A 23709-nucleotide genomic window follows, 5' to 3' on the forward strand; every position below is an offset into this window, starting at 1 on the left:
TTTTCTTCCTTTTTGCTTTTGTTACATCTATACAGGCTTGATGCAGGAACCCAAACCTGACCCACTAAGCCATACACACTGCAGTTGCAGTACTAATGTAGGTCTGTAGTGGCACAAATAGTGAGTGAACTTTCGTCTACCTCATTCTGCCCTCTATTTTCTTTGGGTCCTGACTTCTAAAAGACTCTAAGTAGCTTTCTGGGTAACAGCCAGGTTGCCTAACGGCCCTTATTTGGGACCGTAGTCCTGGGTCTACAAAGAACAACAGAAAACATGGAGGTGCTCTTGTCAATATGAATAAGCTGCCAGCAGCAGAAAATGCCTTAAATAAGCAGAGAGAGTGAGGAAGGTGTTAGCTCAGAGGACATGCGGACTCTGGGCTATTTATGGAAAAGGACTGTGATAGAGGAATAAAAGGTGGTTGACAAGATTAAATACAGAAGGTCCTCAATAATGTTTTGTTATCACATTGATGAGATGCTATAAGAACTTAACTCTTGTTTGTGTCACTTAGCCTCTTGTAAAATTGGTTTCTTTATTTGTTGTTTCACTTAGTCGCAGAATCTGTGACGATGTTAAGCGAAAAACTTACTGTGATTCTGAGAAGATGAAAGAAATGACAGTGTCCCCCCTTCATGTTACAATCACCACTTCGTGAAATAAATTATTTCTCAGGTTAGGCATGGTCTTAAAGGCATTTCCTTTCTTTAAATTTCCATTTTAACATTTTATGCACTGGGATTGTTAGTCACTTATTTTTCACATTTTGCTGTGAGTGGTTCAAAAAAATTAAAATACTTATTAAAGTGATTAGTATGTTAAAAGTTATATAATGTTCACACTAAACCCAAATACCCATTTAAAAAGGAAGTACACTGTATGTTCTTCCTAATATTTTCTCCCTGAAGCAACAATCCACGTTCAAGGGTATTCTTTCTTGGTTGTGAGTTGTTTATATTAGTCATTAAACAGTCCCTAGAACTAATTTTCAATATTCAACAGATATTGACATTGTTTATCTAAGGTATCAACATCCAAAAGAAAAGTACAGCTAAACCAGGGAATTTATTGTGTAGCTGTGGCAAGAGTGAGTTGCTATTATTATTGTTTTATTATTATTTACTATTATTTAGCAAAGTCTCTTATGTTTCAAGTAGTTATAATTTTCATATTAAAACTTTATTTAAAATAATAGAAAGAATACCAAACTGAATTGGTAAGAAGCAATGGTAGACTATTTCTAAGTGAAATTTAGTTTAATAGTTTAAAGTACAACATATATTACAATACTATACTACCGTAATATGGAAAAGAACCTAAATTTGTGAAAAAATAAATTCAGAATCCAAATCATGTATGTGATTTCTATATGTAGTTTCTTTAAAGATACAATTAATTAAATGTATTAGACTAATTGAAATGAAATAATTCAAAGAATAATTGCTGAATCTGGAATTTAGAGATATATGAAAGTAATCGTAAATTTCTTAAACTTTTTGTTTGAAAAAGATACTTATTCGCACAGATTTCTCCTTACTAATAAGACCTGACAATTGTAGTGGAAAAATAAACTTCTAAATATATATACATTATAAATTAGACCATTCTGAATTATACTAGATCCCAATTAGCATAGACTAAATTGATGTGATTTTAAATATTTGTAGGTTATCATATTTCACTCAAACTCAAACTTGGTTTTGTAGGTTGAAATATTTAAGAGAGATGGGAGGACAATGATTTAGCCTGTGAATGCACAAAGTTCCTGCAGGACCACCCGCCCTGTCACCACTCCTGTTTTTGACTGGTGACCTTTCTCCAATCACCACCTTGGTGGACCTTCCACACTTCTCTCGTGTGTCTCCTTGTAGGTGGGTACTGTGATCAACCCACTCTGTTAGGGGCTTATTCCAGTCTCTCTGCTCCCACCACCCACTCCAGTATCAAAGAAGACTTGAGGAGACAGCCGGTTAGCTCAGTTGGTTAGAACGCGGTGCTCTTAACAACAAGGTTGTCAGTTCGATCCCCCCACGGGCCACTGTGAGCTGCACCCTCCACAACTAGATTGAAACAACTGCTTGACTTGGAGCTGATGGGTCCTGGAAAAACACACTTAAAATAAATGAAAGTTAAAAAAAAAAAAGGCTTGAGGTGGGGTGTGGTAGGGAGGGAGCAAATATGTGCCTATTTCAAAGTATAAATTTTATGGTAGGTGAATAATACCTCAATAAAAAATGTTTTTTTAAAAGAATCATGACTATCAACAATAAAAAAGTATGCAAATAGCAGGTTCCAGACTGGCCATGCATGCCCTGTTTCTAAGAGCAGGTTGTGCATTTTTTTCCTATTTGTCACTTCCTCATAAAAGATGTTAGCATTTTTAAAAGCTTTATTTATTGACCAATATATTGGTTTTCATTTTAGAGACATAAATCATTTTGGATTCTGGTGTGATGCACCAGTAATGAGAGCAGTATTAATACAGAAACTAAAGGGCAGTGTTGTTACTTGACAGGCTGTCTTTAATAATTGATTAGAGTTTATCCATATAGGTGCTTGATATGTGTAACTATTTCATGAACATTTATCACTTATTCTTTGTGAGGAAGGGATGGACCCTTTTGCAGAAGAACTGCAGCACCCGGTGAGGGGACTTCCTCCTGGCTTGTACAGAGACATTAATATATTTTTGTATTGCTGTGGAGATTTCTTCATTTCCGGTCTCACCTTTGATCCCATGAGACAGGTTGTTTTCCTTTCATCGACAAATATTTGAGGATGCCTCTAAATTACACGGAAAATAAAAAGTAATTTCTAGAATCTGGGATGCAATGGAAGCCCTGTGATGGATTTCACTGGTATACTACAGGCTGTGTGAGAGGTTAAGATTTGAACCCAAAGTGTGTTTTTTAATCACCAATGTAAAGTGATGTTCACACAGGAATAGAGGGATCTGTTCCACCCTTATGAGATTTCACCGGACCCTGAGCGCTTAGAAAACAAGATAAAGACGCAGAACACGAGGTCTTATCTGTTCTGCCTGCAGAGCTCCTGGCTATGTCCTCCACAATGTGAGGACATCTTATTTCCTCAACAATGTGAGGGAGTGCAGTGTGCTTTCTAAACTGTAAGGGCTGACCACTTCTTTCAAGCTTAAGCTCTGGACATCACCTGCCTACCCCCAAAACTAGATTCCCACAGGACAGTAGGACACAGGGCAGGTAACGTTAGCATCCCTACTTCCAATGCCTGTCAACAATATGTATGGGGACCCCAAGACTGTGCGACAAGTGTGTATTTGTTTGTATATGCTAGAGATACCATATTGAAAATAAAATACAACTTTAAGGAAGATAATACCTTAAGGGGAGCATGTCCATGAAGATGCCGTGTTTTCTTGAAAATAAGACCTAGCTGGACAATCAGCTCTAATGTGTCTTTTGGTGCAAAAATTAATATAAGACCTGATCCTATTTTATTATAATATAAGACCAGGTCTTATATTAATTTTTTCTCCAAAAGATGCATTACAGCTGATTGTTTGACTAGGTCTTATTTTCGGAGAAACACGGTATCAGTAAAGAGGTTTATTTAGTGGTTGCCATTGCATTTAGCCGGGTTGGAACAAAGAGCACAGCCAAGTAAAAACAAGTGGTATCAACTGCAGGGGGGAACCCAAAGCTTTTAGTTCCTTCCTAATTAGGCATTATCTTTTCTGTGTCCATATGGATATTTAATGCTGTAAATATAGAATATGAAGATTTGACAACAGGGATTCTGCTTGAGTGAGAAGAAATAACACCAATTTTTAACCTTCCTGTTACTTTAATCCCCGGAGCTGACATACGAAAACAATTGAGAAAGGTACTAAGGAAAAAGTCTTACCTCTATTGAAAGAGGCAGGAAGAGCCTTTGAAGAAGGATGAAACTGACAATAGCACCATATCTTCCTTAGGAATAGCTGGGCACCTAGATCATAAATGCAAAACAAACGCAAATGTGTCTATTGTCTAAGACACAGAAGTTTGCAAAGCTGAATCCCGTGTCTCCGGAAAGGTCACAATGGTAACCCCTGAAATAATCACCTGTCCTTCATCTAGAGGTGATGCTCATGGAAACAAAAATGGCAGAGAGAGAGGTTTCCCCAGCATTAGCAGATCAGCCACAACCTGAGTCTTTCCTTTTGACTTCCCCTGGAAAGAGGACAGACGGGAGAAAACGGATTGTTATTTTCCTTGTAACGTGAGCTTTTTTCTTTTTTTTTTTTTTGAAGCTGTGAACTTTTTACCTTGCTTCATTCATGCTTCATTTGATCAATTACTAACTGTATAGCCCCCGAACAGTGAGCGCGGGCTTCTTAAAAGTTGACATTTTGCTTTTGGCTTCCTCTTCATTGCAAAACGTGGGGCAGAGGAAGAGTTAAGGCACCTTTGTGAGCGTGACCTGGTAAAGGAGGGACTGAGAGTGTGTGCATCGGTCCCCTGAATGCCACGAGGACCCGAGTGGAGCCCGACTTTTCCAGCCCAGAATCGGTTTGCAAACCTTAGGGAGCTTTCTCTGCCATTGACATGCAAATCCCGTCCCGAGCGCCCGGGCCAATCCCGAAGGCTTCCTGTGGGATTACCTGGTGGCGAGCGGCGAGCCTGCGCGCCCCTCCCGCGCGGCCCCGGCGGCGCGGAGGCGTGGTCGTCGGGCGCCCCCGCACCCTCGGATCCCCGCCGCTGGGATTCAGCCCCCTGGAGCTGCGCGCGGGCGTCCGCCGCGCCGCCACCGCTGCAGCCCCGGCGCGAGGCTCCGGGTGAGGCTGAGCCGCCCATTGTTGAGCGCCGAGCCCGCCGGCGAGGTTTGAACTTGGCGTCGGCCCGGAGCCCTGCGCGGCCGGGGGGGCGGTGGGGACCCGACGAGCAGCGATGGTGAGTGCGGGGCTCCGGTCCACGTCCCCTGGCCTGCGGCGGGCGCGACCAGGGCGCACTGCCGTCTTTTAAGGAGGGCGGGAGGCAGGCAGGGCGCCCCGCCGCCTGCTTTCTAAAGGGTGTCTATTTGGGCTCCTGCGGCGACCCGGTAGAACCCTGTCTGGGAGGGTGGGTCCCAGGGCCAGCTTTCACTGCCCGCAGCCGGCCCGATGGAGGGGTAGGTGGCGCGCTCCGAGGGTCTCCTGACACTCCTGGGCCTTGGCTTTTTTTATTAGAGAGGCAGAAACTGCCACGCCAAGAGGAAAATAATTGCAGATTATTGACAGCATGAAAACTTTTCAGAAGAAATGGTCTGTGAAATATTTTAATTTTGATAAATTGCTTCCCACGAGGATGCCTACTGAGTTTAGAACGACTTTGCCTTTCTTAATTTTACTGGATTTATTTCTGTAGGAAAGGTCCCACGAGTGCTTTGAAGGGCGTGCCTGCCCCTCCCCACCACCACTTGATCCAGATCTTAAGGCAGCTTTTTAAAAGGTGTGTTCCGTGTTCATGTAACGAAAGTTTAAAATCATGGAGATGAAATTATACCTGACACATGCTCTACTCTGACTTGCCAGAAGGATCAAAGTGCTTTGCTGAGGAGTGGGGGAGAGCTTATAAAATTTCAATACATCGAGCATCCTGTGGAGGTGGGGGTGGGGTGTGTCTGTTCTTTCTCTCATGTATTTTAGCATTATTTGGGGGGGTTGGGGGGGTTGTTTGCTTTTAAATCGTAGTGTTGAGATTGTGAACTTATGTGAAGGGAGGCTTTTCCACTGCTAGTGAATGAGCCCCCACATACATATCTCCATGAAGAGATTGCTGTGAGATATCAGGGTGCAACAGGAAATCTTAGCACAGGCTTTTAAAGATACTTCTGTGCCGTTTTTTGTTTCTAATTAATATTTAAAGGCTGGTTAAATGATCATCTCTAATTAAAAGCACGATGGTCAAACCTATGGCTGTCTTCCCCCAAATAATTTCACCAGAAGTTGGTTTGCATTTTAATTAATTTTGATAGTTATCTTTGTCTTTTTAAAATATCTTTTTTCTGATTACAAAATCATTGATCACATGATTTTTTCTGATTACATGATCATTGCAGAAAAGGTGGAACGAAGTAAACTTATTCATAACAATAACAATTATGTTCTGTTTGCTAAGGCCTAGTTTTTCATAGAAGCCTAGTCATATGAAAACTTTGCAGCTATGGACATTTTTTTTTTTTTTAACCACTAACAAACCTGGTTTAAGAACCAAAACTAGTAATTGACAAGGAAATAAATTTTGTACTTAAAAAAAATGTTATAGCCAACAATAACTTATTCACATGGTTCATGGTTTATGGAACAGAATTTATTGTGGCAATTTCTCTTGAATCAACTTTCCACATCTGTTCCTGACAAATGGTTTCTGTTTGCATAGCCTGTTTTGTAAATACATCTCTCTAACATTGAAGGCAGAGTGCCTAAGCACATACTCCTTTCCAATGCTCGTAGCTAGGCTCATAGAGTTAATATTTTTATTGGTTTCTACATCAGAACTTCCTCACCGTATGCTTGATAAAACCCTGGAGAAGGTTACCAAGGGATGTGGAAGAGAATTTACTTCCCTGGAGATTTTAAGAATAGGATAAAATCCATCTGCCTAGGATGGCTTCAGTGCAGTACTGTCTGGGTAAAGGAAGACTAGGTCACTGCCCAGAACCCGATTTGGGGAGTTCTAAACATATTCAGTCCTCAGTAACCTGCGGCCAAGTAAAGATTGCCTGAAAGTGCCTGAGTCCAGTAGGAAGTGAAGCCCTGTTTTGATTTATGTAAAGCAAAGATTCTCCTTTGGTAAGAAAGATGTAAAATTATCCCTAGGACTTGCCAGTCCTTTTCTATTTATAGATAGAAAAATCAATAATGATTTAATTATTTTCTAAGAAGTTATAGGTTGAGCCCAGTATAAGTTCTGTGATTAAGGTAAATGAATGAATTGATTCATGGGTATCAAAAGTTCTGCCTCAAAGGCAAGAAGGGGTTTATGTGGGATAAACCTCTGAGTAAGGATGATAAGCCTTAGAGTTTTCTCCACTTTGGACCCAATGTTCTTTTGAGTGTTGTATCTTGTGTGTTAAACCTAATTGTATTTTTAACGTTAACATTTTATTTTCCCCTCAACATGTATTCTTGACTTTCTACTTTCAGTGTAGAAACCATGTAGCACTTTTACCAAAACGAAGTGTCCCTGTAAATTCTGTTGGAGGCTGTTCCCCTGGGCTCCAGCTTTGCAGCTATTTTGCGGGCTTCTTTCAGAAGGTCAGGATTTCATGGGTTGCTGCTTCCTCTGCCCTCCTGTTTGACAGAAGTATCCTGTAATTCTAACCACTGTGTGACCTCAATTGCAGTGACACCTTCCTCCCTTTCCGTAGTGTCACTTGATCAGGAGCAGCCACCCCTCTTTCTCCCTGCAGGAACAGTGGGAGGGGTTCACTTTCTAGGAAACGTCAAGTCAAAAAGAAAATGGGGAGTCTCCTGGCTGGGCAGCTTTTCACCTTGCTGGAACGAATCAGCAGTACCTCCACTTCACACCCTTCAGCCTGTCATATTTTTTTATGTATGCCAAGTATGTTTTCTTATGTATGTTATAGTAACGCCCAAAGAAGGAGTAGAAATATGGTATGAACGATCATTCAGCAAACATTTACTGTGTGGGAGGCAGCCCAGGAACAGGAAGTGGGTTCTTTGCCCTCAGGGAACTTGTCATAGAAGAGGAGAAATCAAACGTGTTAATAAGCTAGGGTCGTTCTGAGGAAGTAAAGTACAGGGATAAGAACTTAGGTTTGTTATAAGTTAAACATACACCAACCCTTTGACCCGACATTTCCACGCCTAGCTGTTTACCCAAGATAGATGAAAACAAATGTCCACAAAATGACTTGTAAAGATGTTCATAACAACCTCATTCATAATATTCAACAACTGGAAACAACCCTATGTCCATCAACAGGAAAATGAGTACTGTGGTACATTCATACCATGGAATACTACTCAGCAATGAAAAGGAATGAGCTCACGATGTACACAACCACCTGGATGAATCTCAGAACCATTATGTTAAATGGAAAGAAGCCAGACACAAAAGAGTACATAAGCAATTCTATTTATGAAGTAGTAGAGCAGGCAAAACGAATCTATGACAGAAGTTAGTGTTTGCGGTGGGAGGATTGACAAAAGGGGTGAGATTTTCCTGAGCGATGGAAATGTTTCTATGTCTTGTTTTGAGTGATGGTTACGTGGGTATAAACAATGATCAACATCCATCAAATGGATCTCTTAGGACCTAGGCATTTTATTGTATGCAAAGCATTAGCTCAGAAGAAGAACTATTTAGGTTCTAGAGGTAAACAGGGGTACACATCCTGTCTCTGTCTCTAGGTGTGCATTACCTTGGGCAAGTTATTAAATACCTCTGAGCCTGAAAGCACTGGACAATAATAAAACATTGCTTTCATAGGGTTATTGTGAGGATTCAGGTAGACAATGAGAGTATTCATCTTAGGAAGAGCTCAATAAATGTCAGCTAATAATTCCATGCACTATGATAAATGTAATGTGGGGTTTGGCATTCGTGATGAAATTATTGCACTTTTGGTGAAAGCCATCTCATTTAATATTATTAAAGATCTTGTAGCATATTAACCAATATCCGTAGCATTATATGTGTCTTCTTTTTAATGGGTCCTTTTTTGAGGTTGGAGGGAATTTAAAGTTCTTGTCTACCTTTTCAAAAAGCCACTGGGGCTTTGCTTTGCCAACACAGGTAAACCCCAAAGAGAGGAAATACCCACTAGGCAAACCCCTCTGTTTCTGAGGCTTGGTATAATGATACCAGTTAAAATTGAGCATCCTCTGAGAATCCAGGTGAAAGGGTTACGTGTTACATCCTCTTTCTAAAACTGTAGGTGGAAAACAACTCTTGGTCTCTGTATCAAATTAATATTGTGCTTTTTTAAAGGGACAAATTATATAACTTGAGTTTTCAGTAAAATACCTTGGACAGAGTGACAAATATGATAATATAGGAGTTTACTTAATATATTAAGCTTTGGTTATTTTTAAGTTCAACAAAGTATTTGAGAAAGATGTTTTATATATTTTGCCAGCTCCAACAGAGCTATTTTATTGTTGGGTTGATTTAATTCATTCAGTGAACGTCAAACATTTACTGAGACTGTATTATTAGCTTCTGGGAATTCAATGATGAATAATAAGACATTTTATATTCAAAGGTTCTACACATGTGGGGTTTTTTGGTGTTCGTGATGAAATTATTGCACTTTTTGTGAGAGTCATCTCATTCAATATTATCAAGGATCTTGTAACATATCCCATATTCCATTTCTCTTGAAACTTTTTTCAGAGCAGAGGGCTCTGTCATAGGTTAGTCTTGTTGGGTTTTTTTGTTTCTTTGTTTTTAAAGCCTCCTGCTAATGGTGGAGGTTTAAAATCCTGGTTCTTTTTTCATTGGTGCTATTGTCTTAAACAACAGAGTTTCTCGCTAAGGTTTTCTCTTGTTATTATTCCTTACTAAAAACAACAGCAACATGGTCTTGTATAAAGGCCATGTAATGGCCTTTAATGTAGTGGAAAGGTCTAGACTGTGGAGACAGGATGAGCTAGGTTTGAATCTGAGCTCTGCTACCTACTAAGTAATTTAGGTCACGTTCTTAAATTCTGCAAGCCTGAGTTTCCTCATCTGCAAACTGGTAGTAATGATACCTTGAAAAAGGTATTACTACTTATCAAATTAAAGCTGTTATAAGGATTAAATGACAAAAATACATGTAAAAAATAACTAGCCTGATATCTAGTGGTGTTAATTTCCAATATTTATTGAGTAGTTGTAAGAATCAAGCACGGTCTGAAACTCTCCTTGTACCTTCCTCACAATCCTATGAGCAAGGCACTGTTATTGTCCCATTTTAAAGGTGGGGAAGCTCACAACATAGAAGAGGTGAAATAGCTTGCTGAGGGCGTGGAGGTTTCAGGATGGGAACCTGACCCGATCCTGCCTCTCAACTGATGAGGTCCATAAGAAATGTCTGTTACTTTTCCCTTTTAGGTAGAATTATTTTAAGGTTTAATTGCTGCAGGGAGTAAGTAACACCGATAAGTGGTGGTAGTGTCCATTATGGGCTGCCTACAAGTGAATACTGGGGGGGCAGGGATTGGTCCACTCCTGAGTGTGTTCTTAAATGGAAATGCGTTTACCTACTACTTTGTTGCTGGAGGGAGGGAGGGTTGCAGGAGAGGCGCTAATGAACTTGTCAGGTTCTTTCCCCAACCCTTAAAAGACTGTCAGTGGTCCTCTTTGACATTGTCCTTCACCCCTACCTACCCCAGGGACTCCAATTAAGTCAGTTTGTGAACAAAAAATGTGGAGAACCCGGCTGCCTGTTAGGATTCAACCTAGACTTCACAAAGCGTGTTTGGGAATTGGCATAGATGCAATATTATCTTGGTCTCCCAAGGAAGCCAAGGTGAGAAATATGTTCCAGAGCCCTGTCACAGTCAGAGGAAAAGTAAACTATTGACCCAGGATATTTTATAGTCCCTGTTTCCACTGGCATTCCTTCAGTTCCATTCGAGAGAACCCTGAGCTAGAACTTGAAGTAAAAATAAATCCCAGGTGGTAGGGTGAGAACCCTATTTGATGAAGATGTAAGAAGTCACATTGGCCAATTTATTAAAGTAATGTATAGATGCCGGGGGAAATGTAGTTAAATAAATATAGGACACAATTTCCTATTAGACATAAGCCTTTTCCCTTAATCCCACTGAGGTGCTCTGTATTAATGTCTCAACACTCAAGCCTCTCCTTCGCGGTACAGCTAGCTAGACACCCGGAATCTCAGAACCTTCTAGCCAACCACCCAAGTGGTACCAGGTCCATTTACAGTCCCACCAGAGAAGCCCCCCAACACACAGAGGAGGTGCCACCCAGGGGCAATGGGCTGAAGCCAGGGGGTGTGGAGAGGAGCAAAGTGCTCTTGCAGCCCTGTGTTTGAAGGAATGTCACCGTACAGCAGTTCTGTCCACCCAAGTAAGCCACATTATCTCAGGGCAAATTCTTTTAGGCCTCTGCTCTCTGGAGGGAAGAGAAGAAATCTGAAGGAAGAACCTGTAAGGATCTGAGCTTTCTGTTGTCCCCGACGTCTCAAGGCTGCTTTGCCGTGTGCAAGCTCCACTTGTCTCAGTCTGACTCACAATAGATATGCACATGGTTATAGTTAGGAGAACTGCAGCAATGTCACTTGAAGTCCCTCTCTGCCTCTTCACCATCGCCTCCAGCCTCTTTTCCTCAGCTTTAAGCCCTTTGTGTCGGTTCCCATGGTTACCTCTTCTCCACTAGCAGCTGGAATGCCTTAGTGAGAGGGCTGCCTCCCCCACTGAGCCAGGTCTGGCTGGGGCGGAGGCCACCGATCTGCAGCTGGATCTGCAGCTGGATTCGTGACATGGGGTCACAGTCCAGTACCTTTTCTTTGTTGTGGGTTCTGTACCTTTCCCAGGCTTGATGTATTGGGGTTGCAGTGGGAGGGGAGACTAGGGGTATAGCCCATAGGGTATTTCCGGCTTAGGCTGTCCTGGCCTGGCTGCCCCAGGACCTGCCAAACTCCTGCCTAATGCTCACCCCTTCTCTGTGTTAGTGCCCAGTCGAGGGGGAAAGACCTGCTCTGCCCAGTCAGGTAAAACTTCTCTACCTGCTTTGCCTTCAGCTTTGGTTCCCAGTACCATCTGTTTATGGGTTAGTGGATATTAACAAGGCCAGGCTTTGGTCTGGAAGGAATTGGTATCAAAGGTCATTTTTCATCCAACCTGGAAGACCAGGCAGGCACTGGACCTGGGGGAATATGCATGGGATTTAAGATGAGAACACAGCTTCCTAAGAGTTTGTCTTGAAGCTGCCTCCTGAGATACTACTTAGAGGCTTAAATGCCTTCTCATTTGGAGTCCAGTTGGCCCCAGATTTAAGACAGGAATTGTAACTACAAGTGGAAATTAAGCAGCCTTGGTAGTGAGGGTAAGGAACAGTAATTATCAGTATCAACCACTAAAAATCATCACTTCTGAGGAAGACAATACTTGAAGAATTGTTATGCTCTTGGGATAAGGCAGCTCTGTTTTGTAGAGATCTTTCAGACCTATAAATACTCACTAAGCCCCTAGGTGATGCGATTTTTGTAGCCAGTGGTGCAGGGAACCCTTTGGAGCCTTATGATATGTTGGGTCCTGGCTTTACCCCTCTGTGATCCTGAACAACTTATTTAACTTACCTGTGCTTCGGTTTCCATTTCTGTGAAAGGGGGACAATACTTCATAGGACTGTTATGATGGTTAAATTTGTTATGTAAAAATACTTTGTAAATTGTAAAGCCCAACACAGGTGCCGATTTGTTATAATTTTAAATGACATTTTGAGAATGCCAGGCTAAACTAAAACTAAGGCCATAGATTTTTGTCAGTCCCACTTTCATGTTATATATGTCAGTGGGTCCAGGATTTCCCATGAAGAGAATAATACAGTGTTGGGGTGAGTAGGGACAGGATTTTCAAAAAGAGAAAGCACTCTTATCTAGACTGTGTTACACTAACCCTATAGTAAACAAAGGAAAGGAAAAATGATGGTATAAATAGAAACTCAATCTATGGAACCATAGTTACGAACACCTTGAAACCACAATGTAAACGACAGACAATGACTTCCACAAATGGGCTGCATTTGGGTACCTTGCCTTCCATTTAAACTGTGCTTCCAAAGAATATAAAGCAACAGCTGGGAGAAAGCTTAGGAGACAGAGAGTTTTGCTTTGGGTGATAGCAAAGGTTGGAAACATTTAGGTCTGAGATTTGGAGGCATTTAAATAGCATAGAATGCCTATTATCTATGCTAAAAAGCAGAACGAATCTTGGGTATTGTGGACACTAATACAGTTGGCACGAGCTTTAAAAAAAAGTGCATGTGAGCTTCTTTCTAAGACCCAGTAATCCTCTTGGGCAAAATAAGGATTAGGCCTCCCTCACAGACAAGGAGGGTGAGTTCATTTTTGCTAAGATTCCTCAGCTGATGCCAAATTTAGCAAGGGTCCTATTTTCTCCCAATGAATGACAGTCTCCATTTACATTTTTAATGTCCACCCCTTTTCTCTAGGCAGGTCTAGGACAGGAGCAAGTTATTTGCAAGTAGATGGGAGAGAGAAACCCTGGCTCCCACAGACCACATTGTGAGCCCAGGGACTCGCCAGAACCAGTGCGTCTACCGCCTGCCTGCGGGAGTGGAGGGGGTCTCCTGCACCAGATCCCAAGGTGGGAGGACTCCAGGGGCTAACCAAGCTGGGCCCAAGCCCGTTATGTGTTTTACTCATTAAATTCATTGAGGTAACATTGATTGTCAATATCATTATATAAGGTACAGTTGTGCATTATAATTCAGAATCTGTGTGCTTTATTGTGTGCTCACCACGCAGTCTACTGGCCTTCTGTTACCATATATATGAAACAGCCTTGTTTTTAAAACCTCATGTGTTTAAAACAGCCTTGCAGATCCATTCACTGAAATGCCATCCCTGCCCAGTACCCGAGGCTCCCTCTGGTGAGATGAGACCTCTAGAAGAACTCCTCGGGCGAATTCTGTCATCCTTGACACTTGAGGAACCATTTCTTTCACACCAGTTGCTGGGTCCTCTGTGCTAGTCAGTTCGTAAGGGACCCAGGTGATGCCCCCGTATTTCCTGTTATATGCAAAAAACCTCCACTTAGGCTTTAAATATTTATATCCCTCCCCAAATGCTTTAGACACTGTACTTTCCCTTTTTAAGGAATTAAAGAGCCCATGGCTACACCATCATCCTGATACACCATTGGGTGACTTCCCCTATTCATCTCACAGAGGCCATTTTGACTGAATAATAATGGCCTCCCATCTTATAGGGATTATCACAGACCAGGCTCATTGGATCTCAAAGCAATGCCACCAGGCAGATAATACTTCTCCCCTTTGTTACAGATGAGGCTCAGAGAGAATAGTGGCCAGAGACTGGCAGAGCACACTTGGGAACCCAGGTTGATCTGGCTCCAAATCATGTGTGTCTCTCCAACAACACTGGAGGCCAGAAACTGCCTTTTATTCCACACAGACTCCAACTTGGAGTCTGCATGTAGAAAGTGCTCGTCACTCCTTCATGGGGTAGTCAGAGATGATGTTTTCTCACTTGGGATTCGGAACCCTAAAACTCATATATATAGACAATCTTGGTGCAGGTCTCCTGGCTGCTGGTTCAATCCTGTCTCCCTTTATAAATAGTGTGTGCATATATGGCCATTTCGGTGACTATTTAACCCTTTAAACTGCCTTTTCCTAATGTTTTGGGGAAATAAGAGAGTAAGCATTAACCAAACCTAGTTTCCTGTGTAACTTCCACCATGATGCTGCTTGTTCTCTTTTCTCTCTTGCTCCTCACAAAAGTACATGTAGATCCTTTTCTACATGCATTCCTAGAGGTCATTACTGGTACTACACCAGATAGCATGGTCTGGGAGAGGCATGTCAGGGGAATTTGGACCAGGACATGTTCTGTTTGGCCCCAACATTGCCCTTCTATTAGGGCCCCATGATGCAGGATGTCAAGATTGTTTTACGTTCCCTTTGCTGTCTCAGCTGAGGGTCTGGGTATTGGATGCGTTATATTCTGTGCGTCCCTCCCCAGCTGCCCCAGCAGGCCAGCAGCACACTGCTCTGCTCCAGGCAGAACATCAGCAATAGAAGTTCACTCTAGAAAGACAGCAATCCTCATCCAGGGAGCCCACCAGGAAGCTGCCCAGTGTGCCCTCAGAGCATGTTTTTATTAAACAAATATTTATTGGGCATCTTCTCTTGGAAGAGGACACCATATAGAAGTGGGCACCATAGCTGGTCAAGGAAGGAAAAAGAAGTTGAATACAATTAGGACTACAGTTGACCCTTGAATAATGCAGGGGTTAGAGGCACTGACCACCCCCCACCCCCCCACACACAGTTGAAAATCTGCATATAACTTTGGACTCCCATGAAACTTAATTACTAGTAGCCTACTGTTAACTGGAAAGCTTGCCAATAACAAAGAGCCGATTAACACAGTTTGTATGTTATATGTATTAAGTACTGTATTCTTACAATAAAGTAAGCTAGAGAAAATGAACTATTAAGAAAATCCTAAGAAAGAGAAAATACATGTACAGTATTTATTGAAAAGAATCCACGTATAAGTAGACCTGCGCAGTTCAAAGCCATGTTGTTCAAGGGGCCACTGCATAGTGGTTGGGAGCACAGGCTTTGTCATCACCCAGATGTGGATTCAAATTCTTATTCCACTGAGCCTGAGCAATTTCCTCTGCTTCTCTGAGTCTCAGTTTCCTTGTGTGTAAATTAGGGATGTAATAGCATAAAAGTGCCTGCTTTAGAGATTGGTTGTGAAGATTATAATGAACTGTACAGGTAATAATTTAGCACCCAGCCTGGCTTGACACATTCCATAAGGTAATTACAACTTCTGGGACTGTTGCTTTGATACCTGCTCTCCTTGAGGCATGTGATTGGAGGGAAACAAGCACAGATTCAGACAATGTAAGAGTGAATGGAAAGGAGAGGGAGCCATGCTGAGTGGACTATTCTTACGGTCTTGTGTACTCCATCTATCTCTCCAACACTTACCATGGTTTGTAATTATGTATTTATACAGTTATGTTGTCTGTGTTCCCCATTAATTTGTAATTTTACAGAGGGAGGGATCATGTCCTTTTGCCACCATTGCAAGCCCGACGCCTACTCCATTGCGTGGTCCATGGTCGACCTTGGTGATTGTTGATTTTGAATGGGTGATGAGAGCTGTGTATAGAAGTGGGCTCTGAGTCTTAGCATGAAACATGTCCTGTATCGTTTCAGCAGTGTGACCAGTGTTAGGAAGTTCCAAGTCGAGGGCAGAAAAGCAGTCTGGTGGCAGGGGTAAAGATGGGGAGTCCTTCAAAATCTGTCCTCCTCATTTCTCTAGATCTAAAGACAGTTGGCTCAGGGATAAATACGGGTCCCATCTGAATTGCAATACCTCCACTTTCTTTGGAAGAAGGTTTTCCTTGAAAGAAGCTTTTGCTATTAAATGTTTGCCACCCGTGTCAGTGGACTTTTAGGATGGTGGAATCCAAAGTCAGTGTGACATAAGACAGAGAGCGTGGAAGATAGAGTGAGGGACCCTGGCTTCATGTACCAACCGTGCAACTTACGAGTCCTGACCTTGAGCAAGTAACTGTTCCTCTATGAGGCTGTCTATATCTGCTAAATGTGGATAAAAAATCCACTCTGTTTGCTCTTGAGGGTTATTATGGGGCCAAATGGAATAATGTAAGGAAGGTGCTTTCAAGCTATAATGTATGATGTTGAAGTAAGGAACTGTAGAGATTTGTATGGTTCTTTGGGAACACTAGAGAGGGTGGGGGAAGAAAGGCAGAGGCTGAATTTTCTGAGGAAGTATTTGTCTCCTTCTGTTGATTCTGCTTTCCCAGAAATCCTGCTTCCTCCTCCAATGAGTATTTTCAACATTTACTGAAGCTCCCAAAGTAAATCCTGCCACAGCATGAAGTCTTTCCGCTGCCTGAACTGGCTCCCAAGATAGGTACATCCACTTCCATTTCCTGACCAAGATTTTCATTTAAAAATACGGAGAAATTAGACTCCTAGACTCATTCTAGTTAGGAAAAAAAATAAGGCTAATTTACTTTTTCTGATAATTAAAATGATAAATGTTAATTGTAAACAATTGGCAAGATATAGAAAAAGAGAAGAAAAATATCACCCATAGTCTTTTATCACCCAGTAGTAACATTTTGGTATATTTTCTGGTCTTTTGTTTTCATGCATATCTGTTTGTCTGATCTGAGTAGCAAAGGGTGATGTGGGAGAAATGACAGGCATGCATGACTTGGTATGTGGCTGATGCTTAAGAAAAAGTATTCAAAGCCCACTTATCCTCAGAGGTATTTAATGAAGGGTGGAGTAGAGAGGGTGTGGCCTTGGGCCATTCCTTTCTCCACTTGTTTCATTTCATTTTGCTTTCTGTACCTGTAAAATGAGAGTCATCACTGTCTCAGATGATAGGAAAATTAACTGAATAACTTTTTAAAGCATAGTATCTAGTACATACCATGTGCCCAGTAAATGTAAATTCCTATTCTATGGGTAAGAAGATACCATTTATTGCTAGGCACTGTTCCAAGTGCTTTACATACATCAATTCATTCAAGCCTTACAACTACCCTTTGATGCAGGTGCTGTTATTATCTTATTTTATAAGGGAGGAAACTGCAGCACAAGAGGTTAAGTGACCTGCGCAAGGTCAAACACCTGTTAGATGGGAGAGCTTGAGCAGGAACCTGAGCAGCAGGCTCCAGAGTCCATATTGTTTATACACATCATCCAGCCTGCCACTGATCAGAGTTGATTTAAGGTCAGGTTCTGAGTGTTCGTAGAGAGTACCGTGTCCCTCCAGTGGTGGCCTTATCATCAGTTTAACTAGAGGGCCTCGCATGAGGACCCTTGGTTTTCTTACGCAGTTGCCTGGGGATCGCTGTTATAGACGTCAGTGGGTGGAGGGATTGAAGTCAAAAGTAAATCTGAAGCAGATGAAATATTTATTAGTTAGGTTAAAAGATTTGGCTTTTCTCCCTACCCCACCTTTTCCAGTCTTTGTGCAAGGTTGACATAGAGGTTATTGGCTGAGATCTGGTGAGAGTTAACGCTTATGGTTTAAGAATCAGATATATGATATTTCAGTGGTATAAACTATACGTGTGGATTCATTTGGGCAGTTTCAGGGGATATCAACGGAGAAAAAGCAGCAGCAAGAGGAATGGGAGGTACAAATGGACATGGGTCTGAGACGTAGATGTACACCTGTGTTTGGGTGAAGGGACAAGTGTGGCCCTCCTGTAATAACCAAGCTGTTATTACAGGTTGGGTGGGTGAGCCAAAAGACAAAGGAGGTTTTAAGGACAAGTAAGTGTTACGATGGAAAGCACCGGAGAAGAGACAGGCCTGAAGGGAGACAGAGCAAGCTTCCTAGATAGATTCAAAAAGCAGAAAAAGGAGAGTAATGAGGGGATAGTGACCCAGAAGTTAAGTCTAAATGTGTAGGTACCACAGGTCAGTAACAGGAACCAGGGGTCTCTAAAGAAAGGGTAATTCACGGAGAATGTGAAACTTTTGGTAAATGCTCGGCCTTCAGAAAAGGAAGACCAGCTATGTTAGGCTAAGAACAGAAATCTATACCCAACAGCATCAGTTCTTAAAATCTTCTTGCCGACACTGAAAAAGCCAGGAATTCAGGCCTTGTGCCTCCTGGAGACTGAAGGGACAAGTGCCGAGGAACCTAAGGCAACGACACCAGAGACCTGCTGACAGGATAGAGAGATGACAGGAAGTCCAGCTTCATGCATGATGGACATGGAGCAGGATCAAAAGAAGAAGAAGAAGAGGAAGAGGAAGAAGAGGAAGAGGAAGAGAGAAGAAGGAAAAAGAAGAAGAAAAACAGGACACTAAGAATACAACTTTTAATAAGGCAAATTATGAAAACAGTATACACATGTACCCAACCTAAATCCAAAGGAATTTCTCCAAAAGGCTCTGAGAACAAACTTAGTCCTGTGTAAATGTACTTCTGTCTGCTTAATCTCAAAAAGCAATCTGGCGGCTTCGGAACAGAAGGCAGCAATACTGCCCAGCTGGGCCAGCTGTTTTTCAAAGGGCTCGACCTTGCTACCCCACGAAAGCCAGCTGCTAATGAGATGGATCAACAGTTAGGGCCCAATTATACGTATTTTCACAAGGAAACTGACTCACAACCTTATATAGAAATTGATCAAAGGAAAGAGATCCTACCTTCCCCAAAATGTGTATATAAAAGAATTTAATGCCTTTAACAAAGGCATAGAGCTCCATTCTGTATGCATGCCACAATTAACTAATTCGACAAATCTGTATTGTGTGCCTACCATGAGCCATTCACTGTGCTGGGTCCAGGGTGTGCAATGGTTTAAAACAACAAAACTGAAGAAAAGCTAACTGAGGGCCCTGACTCAGTGTTTACTATCTGGTAGAAGAAGCACACCATGAGCAAGTGAACGGTTACACTCAGCCATAAGTGCAGTGAAGGAAAAGACCAAGTGCCAGGAAAGAACCTATTTGCAGTAGATGGTGGTCTCTGAGGACCCAGTGTCATGGGACCGGAAGACTGAGGAGGAGCCAACCAAGTGACCAAGTAGGAGGAAGACTATTTCAGGCAGAGGGAACAGCGTGTGTGAAAGTGAAGAGCTTGAAGGGCTTTGGGAGCTGCAGGCGGGCCAGTGAGGTCAGGGTGGGATGACGTTTATGGCTGGTGTGGCCAGCAGCCAGGCCACTGGAGGCCTCAGGCCAAGTTAATAAACTGGGATTTTATCTGAAGCTCAGGGGGAAGCTATGCTAGGGCTTTATTACACAATGACTGATCCATTTGCATTTTTCAAGGGTATGTTGGATGCCTGGTAGATGCTGGATTGGGGGAAGACTGGAGTGGAAGTGGTCAGTTAGGAAGCTGTTCCCTAGTGGACGAAACACAACGGAAAGGAAGAAACTGCTGATAAACAGATAAACCACGCCATTTCCTAAGCTTGTAATAGTCCATGCCAAGGAGACATGATTCAGGGCTCCCCTTACACCCCAAGGACAGAATAAAACTAAACTCAGTAGAAAACAGGAACTAAAGGGATGGGGAGAGACAATTTTAATAGGGCCCGCCCCTTTCCTTAAGTCTTCCCCTCAGCTTTCCTAGTCCTGCCCCAAGTTTCGTGGTATTCAAGAGAGTCACAGGAACAGAATAGTCCCAAACCTTTTCTTCTTGTATTGTCTGAAACTCAGTTTAGAAAGCAGTGAACAAGCACTATTAAAATATCAAATAGTAAAGCAGTCAGTGTATATTCAGTCATTATAACTGTTGGGGGCAGGGAGAAAATATGAATGCACCCATCACAGCAAGTAGAAATATGTAAGTGTTTGACCAGGATTTCTTGTTTCTTAACTATTTGGGGAAGAAAGATGATAACTGGGATTGTGGATCACAGTAATTTTTTTAGCTCCTGCTCCCCCTTCTCAGGTCAGCTTTGATTCCTTTCATCCTTCACGGTTTGTGATATTGAGACTGGAGAACAGCAAGAAACGATATAAAAACAACTCCCCCATACCTCCAAACCTCTCACTAGTTTTGCCAGCAGTTAACTTGTGAACTAAAAGGAAATAGCCAGGAAGAAAGGTTATCGATCTGGCGAACATTTAGCAGTATGTCATTCATTGTGCCGCCCTGTGCCAGGCACCCAGCTGGCCTGCTTGCCTTTCTGAGCTTGTCGCGGAAGGGAGAGCCCAGCAAACAGGCAGGCAGAAAGCAGGGTGAATTGCACTTTGAAATGCACATTTATAGCCAGTGTGCTGCTCTGCTGTAGTGGAAGGGGTCACCTCACCCTGACCTGCAACCAGAGGCAATGATGCCCAAACTGAAACCTAAAGGATGAACGTGCAAAAGCCAGGAGACGGCTGTACCTTTCAAGAATCTGGAAGTCGCCCCTTCACACTAGAGGTTAATATGGTTTATTTCTGTATTCTTCACTTGAAGCTGTTTCATTGATTCCATGACTTTTAGAATGTATCTTATTTTATTTTTTTCCTTTGGGTATCTTTAAGTAAAACAATGTACCTTTGAGTATCTTTTAAGTAAAAATAAGCTTATTTAGTAACATGCTGAATTAATGGCCCTATTACCATTCTTTACCCATTCTGACCAAATCTAGGTTAGTAATTCCAAGACCTGTCGAATTTGTGGCAAACTGAAAGATTTTGAAACTGCTGAACTGAAAGGAAAAAAGAGTGGTTGTCAGTGATTTTTGTCCCAAGTGAGTGTGATTCCATGTGTAATTTGAGCCAAAATATACAACCTCTCAGTACCTCAGGTAGTTTACCTGGAAAACGGGGCCAAAATATTAGTTCTTGTCTTTATGGAGAAGTTATGGGCCTAATTTCTGACACATGGGAAAGTGCCCATATCCGTTTATAGGGAGACTTGGAATAATGTGCCCCAGTCATGTGGTACCATTTAGCACCATTTCCTGATGAGATCAAAGCACATAGCAGGCTTGGTCAGTTCCAGTCTGTTGTGAGGCAGGGAGCATAGTCACCTCAGGTGGGTAGAAAAATGTGATTCTGGAGACAGCTCGAGTTCAATGTACAGACAATGGGCTTCCCAACACTCATTCCAGGACTATTCTCCACCTGGATTCTCTATGTAATTTCTTTTCACTAGAATATATGGATTTTAAATGTTTATTTGTTGTCCAGATTATTCCAGGAAGAGTTTAGAGCAGAAAAGTTGCGCTCTGGGTGCTGGTGATTGTTCCTGCGCTGTCTCCAGCCTGTTTCCTAGTTGGTGTAGTGCATTTTGCCCGTCTACTCCGGGCCTCCAGCACTAGCCCAACCGCAGTGAGGGGAGGCAAAGAGGAGCAGGGAGGCTGAGTCTGACTCATCCTGGGGATTGCAGTCAGCAGCAAGCAACAAGGGTTTCACAAACACTCACGCCCAGCTGCTAACCTCAGCTGGCTCCCTGGAGGTGGCAGGTGACGGGACAACACGGCCATGGAGATCAGTCTGGGGTGCTGGTCTCTGCTTTCCTAGGGTGGAAAAGAATCATGCGTTAATAATCCTTAAAATGAGGAGACAATGTCATTTTCCTCATGCTTCCATCTCTTTCCACTCGCTGGCACGTCCTGCCAGCCCTTCACTATGACAGTGCAACCCTGGACCTTCTGTCCTGGGTGCCTCTCAGGAAGGGGGAGTGGACAAGGACAGAGAAATGGGCTCAGCCATTGTGGAGAAAGGACAGAGCCAACAATTGTGGTTTAAGCCAAAAATGAGGAAGTTATTAAATGCCACAAAGGTTTTGTGAGAGCTCAGGCCTGGTCTTTGTTTTCCTCTAGCCGAAGACATAAGGGTCTAGGGAAGAGCTGGCAAGGAGAACTTGCTGTTGGAATGGATCATTTGATGGTGAGACATATTGGAAACTACTTTCCTCCTGAGCGTAAGCCAGACGGCCACTGGGGTTGGTGCCTCTGCAGGTTGTATGAGGAATCCTAATGGAGGAATTCTGCAACAGGCCCTGACATGTTAACTCTCCAGCCGAGGCTCTTCTTGCTGTTATTTCCAGAATAAATGGGTCTTTTTAGGTGTGTCTGTTTTACATAACATCTTAGCTGAACGGAGCTCTAGAATGAAGGTACTATAGTAAGACAATGCACATACTATACAATGCACAGACAGTAAGCTAGGCAGTAACAGACATTATCTAGAAACTTTATAGCAAGTCTGCAAGATAGGTATAATAGTGAGTAATTTTCTGAGTGCTGAATATGTGCCAGGCTCTATTCTAAGTGCTTTACCTGGATCCGCTTAAGTTTATCAACACTATGAAAGTATTTGTTCTCTTGCGCCCATTTCAGAGATAAGAGACCAGAGGCACAGAGAGAACAAAGTCACAGAGGTGGTCAGTGGGTAGAGCCAGGACTCCAGTTCAGACAGGCCAGCTCCAGAGCCATGCTCGTGACCATTATTTGCACATCACAGGTGAGGAGCCTGCGGCTCAGAGTGTACTTGCCCACTGTCATTCAGTTCCTAAGTAACAATCTCAGTCAAGTCCTCAGACCTCAAGTTGAGGGTTATACTGAATATATTCAAAGCCAGGAATCATACATTTGATGAGAAAAGTAATATACAGAAGGAGGGGATGGTGCTTAGGTATCATTAAGGTAAAGGTTAAACTTTAGCTTAGAAATGGAAACTCCCTGTTGACTCGCTGGTCATCTCCCTCCCTGTCCTGAAATGAAAAGAAATCAACACCATTTGGTAATCCCACCCCTCTCGGCCAAGGCAGAGGAGAAGCAGCACATGTTTGTTGGTACCTTCTCAGATTCCTGCTTACGGGTTATGCTCAGGGCACATCCGTCTACTCTCAGAGGCTTAGAAATATTTTTAAAGACAGACAATGAAAGCACACCACTGGTACCTAGCAAAGTGGAATATGATGGAAACCTGCTTCAGAGCTGATGCCGGGGACAGTGTGATCCAGAGGGAGCCTCAGGGGTGCGGTCAGGGCGGTTGGAAATTCAGGACTCTCCTCCTAAGGAGGGGTAATACTCTTCTGATGGCGGAATGCAGTGGCCACGTGGGGCTTAACATTTTTCTTGGACTCCCTGGGAGGAAGGAGGAAATGAGTTATGGGAATGGTGTTAGGGACTGAGGGTGGATTGAAATGGGACACACAAAAGGCTTGCCTCCAGCACAGTGGAATCCAAACAATCTGAAATAGTTTGGGCTGAGGAGCTGGCATGTGCTTTGCCACCCACTGAACACAGCGAGGCTGCCCTGCGTGGAGGTCGCTCTCTGTACAGCAACACTGAGAAATGAGGCAGTCGGGACTTGGTTTCAGGGAACCATCTCGCCTGACAGTTTGCTTCAGTGAGTCCAATTCTTCACTCACCAATGGATGCTACATTATAGGGGAGTTCCCCTTCATAATAGTTCTCTTTCTTCCCCCTTGGTTGGAAAATCTGGTATTCTAAGATCGGAAGTATACTTTATTGCTTTATAGCAACATAGACAGGAAAGGATG

General features: G+C 42.7%; 1 protein-coding gene across 3 annotated transcripts in view; it reads left to right on the top strand.

Annotated features, from left to right (window-relative positions):
- SHROOM3 (shroom family member 3) overlaps positions 1–23709 on the top strand; it is a 293674-nt gene that overhangs the window by 209413 nt on the left and 60552 nt on the right. The window lies entirely within an intron of this gene.

This window comes from Rhinolophus hipposideros (genome assembly GCF_964194185.1).
Source record: "Rhinolophus hipposideros genome assembly, chromosome: 1".
In the NCBI taxonomy this organism is placed as follows: domain Eukaryota; kingdom Metazoa; phylum Chordata; class Mammalia; order Chiroptera; family Rhinolophidae; genus Rhinolophus; species Rhinolophus hipposideros.